This window comes from Heptranchias perlo, unplaced genomic scaffold (genome assembly GCF_035084215.1).
Source record: "Heptranchias perlo isolate sHepPer1 unplaced genomic scaffold, sHepPer1.hap1 HAP1_SCAFFOLD_54, whole genome shotgun sequence".
NCBI classification, from domain to species: domain Eukaryota; kingdom Metazoa; phylum Chordata; class Chondrichthyes; order Hexanchiformes; family Hexanchidae; genus Heptranchias; species Heptranchias perlo.
In genome coordinates this window covers 3,343,033-3,351,980 of record NW_027139559.1, presented here as the reverse complement: position 1 = coordinate 3,351,980, position 8,948 = coordinate 3,343,033, and the positions used below count along the sequence as shown (strand labels likewise).

Here is an 8,948-nt window from a genome sequence, read left to right as displayed (position 1 = left end):
TGAAACTTTTGAAATTGTGGAATGTTTTCCGATTGAAGTGAAGTGCAACCTCTTCGCTAAAACAGCTCTGGTTTAAGAATTAAAGTCGTTGACCAGAAGCGGTCTCGCGGTGTTGGTCTGTGTTTAATCTCCACCATGAATGTTTAGCTCCACCCTAGAATCAGTTTGTCCAACGTCCACACAGAAAGATTCGTTCCCTCCTGTCCACTTGATTGAGGAAAAGACAGAATATCAGCGAACAGCTGAATTTTTATTATGCAATTGATTGATATTATTACATGGAAATATAAAGGAGCAGGGGGCACTTTAACCTCACGGAGATAATTCGTTGCAATTGTAAACCCGTGGATGGGAATCTCTGGAACGAATTTAACTCGGCAGCCAACACAGAGAGGCTGGGAAGCAAACCAAGGGCTTCTGCAAGTAGCAAATGTGGAGGAGGAAACGGGTGGAAAAATGGGAGCAACAAAACATGGAGACAAACAACATAAGCTCAAGGCACCGCTGGGATTTGAACCCAGGATCCCCTGTTTACAAGACAGGTGCTTTAACCACTGAGCCACAGCGCCACATTTATGTGGCGCTTTCCCAACGTTATGACATTGATACCTGTGCCAAGCGACTTTGTTGAGTCTCTTCCTTCAATGCGTCTGCGCAAGAACATCAATCTTTTGTTCATCGGTCTCTGCATGAGAAACCATGGATATCAGTCATGACCTTCTCTTCCTTATCCCCTGTCAGTACATCGTATATCTAGCCCTATTCAGTGTGGAGAGAGTATTCCCACACTCTCTCCACACTATCTGGTCTGATACTATTACATTTCTCATCTCTTCCCACGAAATGTTGGTGAGTAATGTCTGTGATACACCAGGCCCTGACCTCCTCCTGTGGGTGACCTCCCACAACTACTGCACAATAGTTTAATGTGTGTGTGTTTTATATCAGGAAATGTGCACCAGCGCTAGTCTACCTGGTGTACCTATTCTCACACAAACGGCAATGTGGCTTCAGAGCATTTCGATTTTAGAAAATCTTACTTGATGAGACAAGTTGTACATTCAATATTTGGTGAAGAGAGGCTGATATTGATCACTTGAAATAATTCGCGTACAACTCGATGGTGCTGAACATCGGAATAGAAAGCGAGACTGGATGGGCAGGAACAGTCTGAAAGGATGGCTCATCGGCTGTGGGTGGTGGCGAAATTTTGCAGTGGCTGCATGGTTCAATTGCCAGCGGTTAAAAGAACATAAGAAATAGGAGCAGGAGTGGGCCAATCGGCGCCTCGAGCCTTCTCCGCCATTCAATAAGATCATGGCTGATCTGATGCTAACCTCAAATCTAAATTCATGCCCAATTTCCTGCCCGCTCCTCGTAACCCCTGATTCCCTTTACTTCTAGTTCGTTGGTCGACCGGTGTAAATCTCGTTTTGGGGCTTTCATTGATTGATTGGTGAGAAATCCCAGCCAAACTTTCCTATGCTTTTGTTCTCAGTCAATTATCACCAAATCGCTTCTCTCATAGTTGTGGATGGCAGAAGCGCCTTTTTCCAAGTAAGAAGGCGGTGTTGGATAGAAGGATGGAAAGCAGGAGAGAGAAACAAAAACGATTGAAAAGGAACAAAATGATGCACCTGAGAGAAAGAGAGTAAGAAGGCAGGAGAGAAGCTGAGAGGCTGAAGTTTGTGACTTTTCTCAGTCATTTCTTGCTGCCTCATACTTCATTTGCCGTTATTGTCCAATTGCAAGTGACTGCGGCGCGATTAATGACATAAATACAGCGAATTCGGCATCACGGTTGACGGCAACGGTGGGCTGAGCGACGAGAACAACTTTTATTATTTAATCGAGTCTTCCGGTGGAGCGGCGCAAATGTTCCAGAAATTATGGGCAAATCACCTCATCCCGTATCTCACCTGCTGCAACATTCACCTATCGACAATGGCGCACGCCGTGAATGCATCATTGTGGCTCGAGGTCCCAGCAATTGCAGGATTATAATGATCGTGAAATAATTCTGATCCGTCAAAAGTTATACTTTGTTCCACTGCGGTTTACAACAGCCTTCTCTGTCCCTGCTCTGACCACTTGTCCCAGTTATTCACACAGAAAATTAGGCCGGTCCAGTATTGTGTCGACTTGGTGAAAGCAAAAATCTGTCTTCTTCACCCGGCGAGAACAAGCGTCGTACAGGGAACCAAACCAAATGGTGGCTGAGCACAGATCTCAGTGAATCAGCCATCGGTGACATTAACCTCCCGATCAAGTCAATAAACACCAGACAGTTGTTTCTATCTCTCTGCCTGGTGCTGAATCCAGATATAAACGGTGGTCCCTGGGGCAATTGGTGAAAGCAGAGGGAAACCGATCAGGGAGAAAACAGTGTCGGCGACGGAGACCAGACCGGGATCCCGAGCCACACGGGCTGGATCCAATCACTGAGCAGCTCATCGCTTCAACCACCTTCGCGCTTCACCCTCGGATCAGTTTCACCAAAACCGCTTCCTGTTTCTGGGTCAAATTCAAACTGATCGAGCGGATCAAAAAAAAAAATCGAACTCATATTTCTCCAGTAGCGCAGTCGGCAAGATCTGGTTCCTGATCTTATTCCTGATTCTTGGAACACTAATCCCTGACTCGCCAGCACGGGATGCAAAGACAATTCTGATTGAACAGCAAAAACTGAGGGTTTCCAATCAAGTCCCGAGGGCCAGATTTACTGGAGCGCTCACTGAAACCTCTGTGGGGAAACACCGTGGGATTTCTTGGATTCCTCAGAACATTAATAACCCGGATTTCAGTGAAGACTCGGGAATGTGCTCCCAATATTTCTCAGTGGACTTGGATGAAGGAATAGAGAGTTTTATATCCAAGTTTGCAGATGACAGTAAGATCGGAGGCACAGTTACCTGAGTGGATGGGAACAGGAAGTTACAAAGGGACAGAGACAGATTAAGTGACTCGCCAAACTGTGTTAAATGGAGTTCAATGTGGGGAAGTGTGAGGTAATTCACTTTGGATCCAATCAATCGGAAAATGTTCTAAATGTCGAGAGATTAGGAACAGTGGAGGAGCAAAGGGATTTGTGTGTCCATGTACACAAATCATTAAAAACTAGTGGACAATACAAAAGGTAATCAAAAACGTTAAAAGGATGTTGCCCTTTATCTTAAGGAGACTGGAATATAAAGAGGAGGAAGTTATGCTTCAGTTGTATCGAGCCTTGGTCAGACTGCATCTGGAGAACTGCGTTCAGTTCTGGGCACCGCCCCTCAGGAAGGATATATTGGCCTTGGAGGGGGTGCAGCACAGATTCACCAGAATCATACCTGGTCGTAAAGGGTTAAATCATGAGGACAGGTTGCATAAACTTGGATTGTATTCCATTCAGTTTGAAAGGTTGATCTGATTGAGGTATTTAAAATGATAAAACGGTTCGCAAGAGTAGATACAGAGAAGTTATTTCCTCTGGTGGTGGGGGTGGGGCGGGACATAAAATTAGAGCTCGGATTTTCACAGGGAAATCAGGAAGCTTTTTATTACGTTGCATATCCAGACGGCAATGTAGTTTCTTATCTAATATATTCTTCAAAATCTTACTTGATAATGCAAGTCTAACATTGAAAACGATTTTGGTAAAGAAGGCCTGATATCATCGGCTTGAAATCGATAGTGTCCAACATGGACTTGGATGGACAGGGCAGAATTTCAAAGTTTGCAGATGACACGAAACAGCAAAACATGTACAGACTTGGTGTAAATCTAATAACTGGACTGGTTCAAGATTGTTAAAATGTTTTGAAATTAGATTTCTTCCTGATGGATAAAGTTAACTCTTTATGTTCCAGCTCCCTTATCATTTGTTATTCCCGTGAACCTTTCATTCGCTGTAAACCCCAGAGACAGCAAGGAAGGACAGAAAGACTTCTCTCCGATCTGCCCTCTCTGCTCGACCATTATCTGAGTAGGGCAGGTGAATAATTCCAATTATCCCTCTCCATTTAAACAAAATGTAAACAATCCAGAGACACAGACTTAAAACACATAAAACACTGGTGTCGGATTGATAATCACAGCATTCAAACCCGTTTTGATTGTCCAAAATTTATGTCGGGCCTTGTCAATACAATAACGACGCGGATGGGATTCGGACCCATCCGGACAGAGCACAATGGATCAGCCGATCATTTCTGAATCCAAACAGTAGAAATAAAGCTACTTTTAAACTATGTCCTGACCGTGCACCCAGATCGACAATATTGAAAATGCAGAGTCAGCTTCTGTAAGCAAAGGAATTTACATATTTCCGTTCCATTCGGTCAGTCACTGTGAGAAACTGTCGGTGCAAAACAGATATGGCGCACGTTGGAACAAATGTAAAAACGACCACGGCAGGACTCGAACCTACAATTTTCTGATAACATCGTCAATTAATTCCGAAGTCAGACGCCTTATCCATTAGGCCACGCGGCCGCTGTTCGAACGTTTCACCAAATGATATTAAACCCGGGCCAGGGGTGGTTAAGACTCTGCTTGTGTCTTTCTCTTCCTTTCACTTTGTTGATGTTGTTCATTTATTGTTTTCTGTCTTGCAGCAAGTTGGCTCTACTGTTTCCGACTAATCATGAAACTGAGAAGTGAACTCCCGCTGGGTCTCCGAGAAACCTACAATCAGAATAAACAATGTTCAAATCTTTGATCGAAATGTTTCTCCTCCAAAGCGAACCTCTTTCCCACTCAGTCTGCAAAAGAGAGAGAAGGAAAATAAAAGAAAAGACAAATCGGTAAATTAAAAATGTACACGGAGAACAACACCGAGCGGAGAATGTGAACAGAATTTACGATCCAAGCCCGACGGGCCGAGCGGCCTCATCCTGTCCTGCAAAATACGAACAATCCCCAATTCTGCTGGGTGAGATTCTTATTTTCTGATTTTCATTTTTTGGTAAATAGAAACGCGGAGGGGGTCCCGCACCACGGGGTAAACGTCAGATCCAGACCTGGCGCTCAGTGTTACTGTTAATATTGAGCACGGCATTCTATCCGTGTAATAATAAAATCGCGGGTTTCTTGCTGTATAATCGACACAGAGTCATAGAGTTAGACAGCACGGAGAGAGGCCCTTCGGCCCATCGTGTCCGCGCCGGCCATCAAGCCCAGTCTAATCTAATCCCATATTCCAGCATTTGGTCCGTCGCCTTGTATGCTATGGCATTTCAAGTGCTCATCCAAATGCTTCTTGAATGTTGTGAGGGTTCCTGCCTCCACAACCCTCTCAGGCAGTGAGTTCCAGACTCCAACCACCCTCTGGGTGAAAAAGTTCTTTCTCAAATCCCCTCTAAACCTCCCGCCTTTTACCTTGACTCTATGCCCCCTTGTTATAGAACTCTCAACGAAGGGAAAAAGCTCCTTAGTATCCATCCTATCGATGCCCCTCATAATTTTGTATACCTCAATCATGTCACCCCTCAGCCTCCTCTGCTCCAAGGAAAACAAACCCAATCTTCCCAGTCTCTCTTCAGCCCTGGTAACATCCTGGTGAATCTCCTCTGCACCCTCTCCAAAGCGATCACATCCTTCCTGTAGTACGGCGACCAGAACTGCACACAGTACTCCAGCTGTGGCCTAACCAGTGTTTTATACAGCTCCATCATAACCTCCTTGCTCTTATATTCTATGCCTCGGCCAATAAAGGCAAGTATCCCATATGCCTTCTTTACCACCTTATCTACCTGTTCCGCCGCGTTCAGGGATCTGTGAACTTGCACACCAAGATCCCTCTGACCCTCTGTCTTGCCTCGGGTCCTCCCATTCATTGTGTATTCCCTTGCCTTGTTAGTCCCTCCAAAGTGCATCACCTCGCACTTTTCCGGGTTAAATTCCATTTGCCACTGTTCCGCCCATCTGACCAACCCATCTTTATCGTCCTGCAGACTGAGGCTATCCTCCTCGCTATTTACCACCCTACCAATTTTTGTATCATCAGCGAACTTACTGATCATACCTTTTACATTCATATTCAAGTCATTAATGTAGACCACAAACAGCAAGGGACCCAGCACCGATCCCTGTGGTACCCCACTGGCCACAGGCTTCCAGTCACAAAAACAACCTTCGATATTACCCTCTGCCTTCTGCCACTAAGCCAGTTTTGTATCCAAAGTGCCAAGGCACCCTGGATTCCATAGGCTCGTACCTTCTTGACCAGTCTCCTGTGGGGGACTTTATCGAAGGCCTTACTGAAATCCATGTATACCACATCCACTGCGTTACCCTCATCCAAACGCCTTGTCACCCCCTCAAAAAATTCAATCAAATTATTCAGACATGATCTTCCCTTGACAAAGCCATGTTGACTATTCCTGATTAATTCTTGCTTCTCCAAGTGGAGACTAATTTTGTCCTTCAGAATTTTTTCCAATAATTTTCCTACCACTGATGTAAGGCTCACTGGCCTGTCGTTCCCCGGTTTTGTTGTTGAGATTAGAGGTGTTTCGGCCCTATTTTACACAATGATGTTGAGATTGGACTTGTTTCAGGCCTATTTTGTACATTGTTATGGAGATTAGGGATATTTCAGGCCTATGTTATACTTTGTTGTTGAGATTCGTAATACTGCAAGCATATATTAAAAATTGTTGTGGAGATTAGTGATGTTTCAGGCCTGTGATATACATTGTTGTGGAAATTACAAATATTTCAAGCCTATATTATATATTGTTGTAGAGATTAGACATATTTCAGGCTTATGCTGTACATTGTTATGGCGATTATAAATGTTTCATTCCTATGTTACACATTGTTATAGCAATTACAGATGTTTCAGGTCTGTGTTACTCGTTGTTTTAGCGAGTGCAGATGTTTCAGGCCAATGTTACACATTTTTCTAGATTTTAGAGTTGTTCCAGGTCTATTATATACATTGTTGTAGAGGTTAGAAATGTATCAGGCTTATGCACACATTGTTGCAGAGATTACAGATGTCCCAGACCCATTGTGGTAAAGATTAGAGATGTGGTTACTCATTGTGGTAGAGATTAGAGACTTTTCGGGTCCATGTTACACATTGCTGCAGCGATTACAGATGTTTCTGGCCCATGTTATACATTGCTGCGAAGATTGATGATGTTTCAGGTCTATGTTGCACATTGCTGTCATTAATAGATGTGCTTCAGGCTTATGTAACACTTGTTGCAGAGATCAGAGACGTTTCTGCCCTGTTGCAGAATATTTCAGAGATTAGAAATGTTTCAGGCCTATTTCACGAAAAATTACATCGAATGTACAGCACACAAACAAGGCCATTCTGCGCAACAGGTCCATGCCGTAGTTCATGCTTCACACGAGTCTCCTCCCATCATGAGGCTGGGTGTCACAGAGAGTCTAGACTTCGGCCGCAACGGATCTGAAGGTCTTACTTAAAATGAACGTGGGATTTTCATCACAGTCCTTGCTGAGAGGTTGGATTTGTGCCAAACCGTGCCTTAAATGGGCAGACCGGCTTTTACGTGCCTATCAAGAGCATCCAAAAACATCTTTAAAACCTCTCTCTCAATCACTGAGGGAGAAGGGAATATGCGGTTATACTGATAGGATTGGATGAAGTCAGTTGGGAGGAGGCTCGTGTGGAGCATAAACACTGGCATCGATCTGTTGGGCCGAATGGACTGTTTCTTTGCTTAATATTCTCTGTAATTCGATGTTATTCCCGCCTTCTGCTTGGCTTAGTTCTTCGAGGGAATGGGAATTCGACAATGTTGAAAATGGAGACTCAACTTCTGTAAGTAAACTTCAATGGGAGATCCTCTCCGGCACGGAATGGACAAATGCCGGACAAACTGAAGACACTGAGTTAGAAATGGTCGGGAGTAAAACACATTCGGAACATGCAGGAAAAGGTTACATCCTGTGTCTAAAACGACCGCGGCAGGACACCAACATATAATCTTCCAATAACAACACGATTCCTACCAAAGTCAGAAGCCTTGTGCATGAGGCCACGAGGCCACTGACGAGAAAATGAAATGTTTTGGAGAGAATTCTGAGCAGTTTCGGGCCCATTGGTCTCCAGGGTGAAAGGGTGAAAGAAAAATAACAGGTTTCGAATAACTGAAAAGTTCCACCGCAAGCAGAGTTAGAATCTGCCCGGGGAAAGCCCAATGGATTTTGAATCCAACGACCTGAAAGTATCGGCCATCATAGCTGAAATCACACAGACACCCAATGAGAATATTGCAGTACTGGAGAAAGAGAATGTCCCGGAGGGGTCAGGGAGTTAAGAAATAAAAGAGGTGACAATACACTCCTGGGTGTATTCTACAGGCCACCAACCAGTGGGAAGGATATAGAAGAGCACATTTGCAGGGAAATTACACAGAGGTGCAAAAGTCATAGAGCAGTGATAACTGGGGATTTCAACTATCCTGATATAGACTGAGATAGTAATAGTGTGAAGGGCAAAGAGGGGGAGGAATTCTTCAAGTGTGTTTCGGAGAATTTCCCTGATCACTATGTTTCTGGCCTAATGAGGAAGGAGGCATTGCTGGATCTGCTTCTGGGGAATGAGGTGGGTCAAGTGGAACACGTGTCAGTGGGGAAACATTTATGGAACAGCGATCGTAATATCCTAAGATTTAGATTCGTGATGGAAGTGACAAGGAGCAATCAAGAGTACAAATCCTTAATTGGAAGTGGGCCCATTTTGCTGAGTTGGGAACAGATCGGGCCCTGGGAACTTGGAGTTAAAGATTGGCAGGAAAAACTGTAATCACAATGGGCAGCCTTTAAAGAGGAGATGGTTCGGGTTCAGTCGACGTATATTCCCACGAGGGGGAAAGGTAGGGCAACCAAAGCAAGAGCTCCCTGGATGACGAGGACAGGCAATATAAACAAAATGGTACAATACTGAAGGGGGTGCAGGTTCTCGATAGAGCTGGGGGTACATG

General features: G+C 44.4%; 2 non-coding genes across 2 annotated transcripts; both read right to left on the bottom strand.

The window, feature by feature from the left end:
* Window positions 1-496: 496 nt before the first annotated feature.
* On the bottom strand, window positions 497-569 carry trnat-ugu (transfer RNA threonine (anticodon UGU)). The gene has a single exon. It is a non-coding gene; the product is annotated as a tRNA-Thr (tRNA).
* A 3,817-nt stretch (window positions 570-4,386) lies between these two features.
* Window positions 4,387-4,476, bottom strand: trnar-ucg (transfer RNA arginine (anticodon UCG)). Its single transcript is given in 2 exon segments — window positions 4,387-4,422; window positions 4,440-4,476. It is a non-coding gene; the product is annotated as a tRNA-Arg (tRNA).
* Between the last annotated feature and the right edge of the window lie 4,472 nt (window positions 4,477-8,948).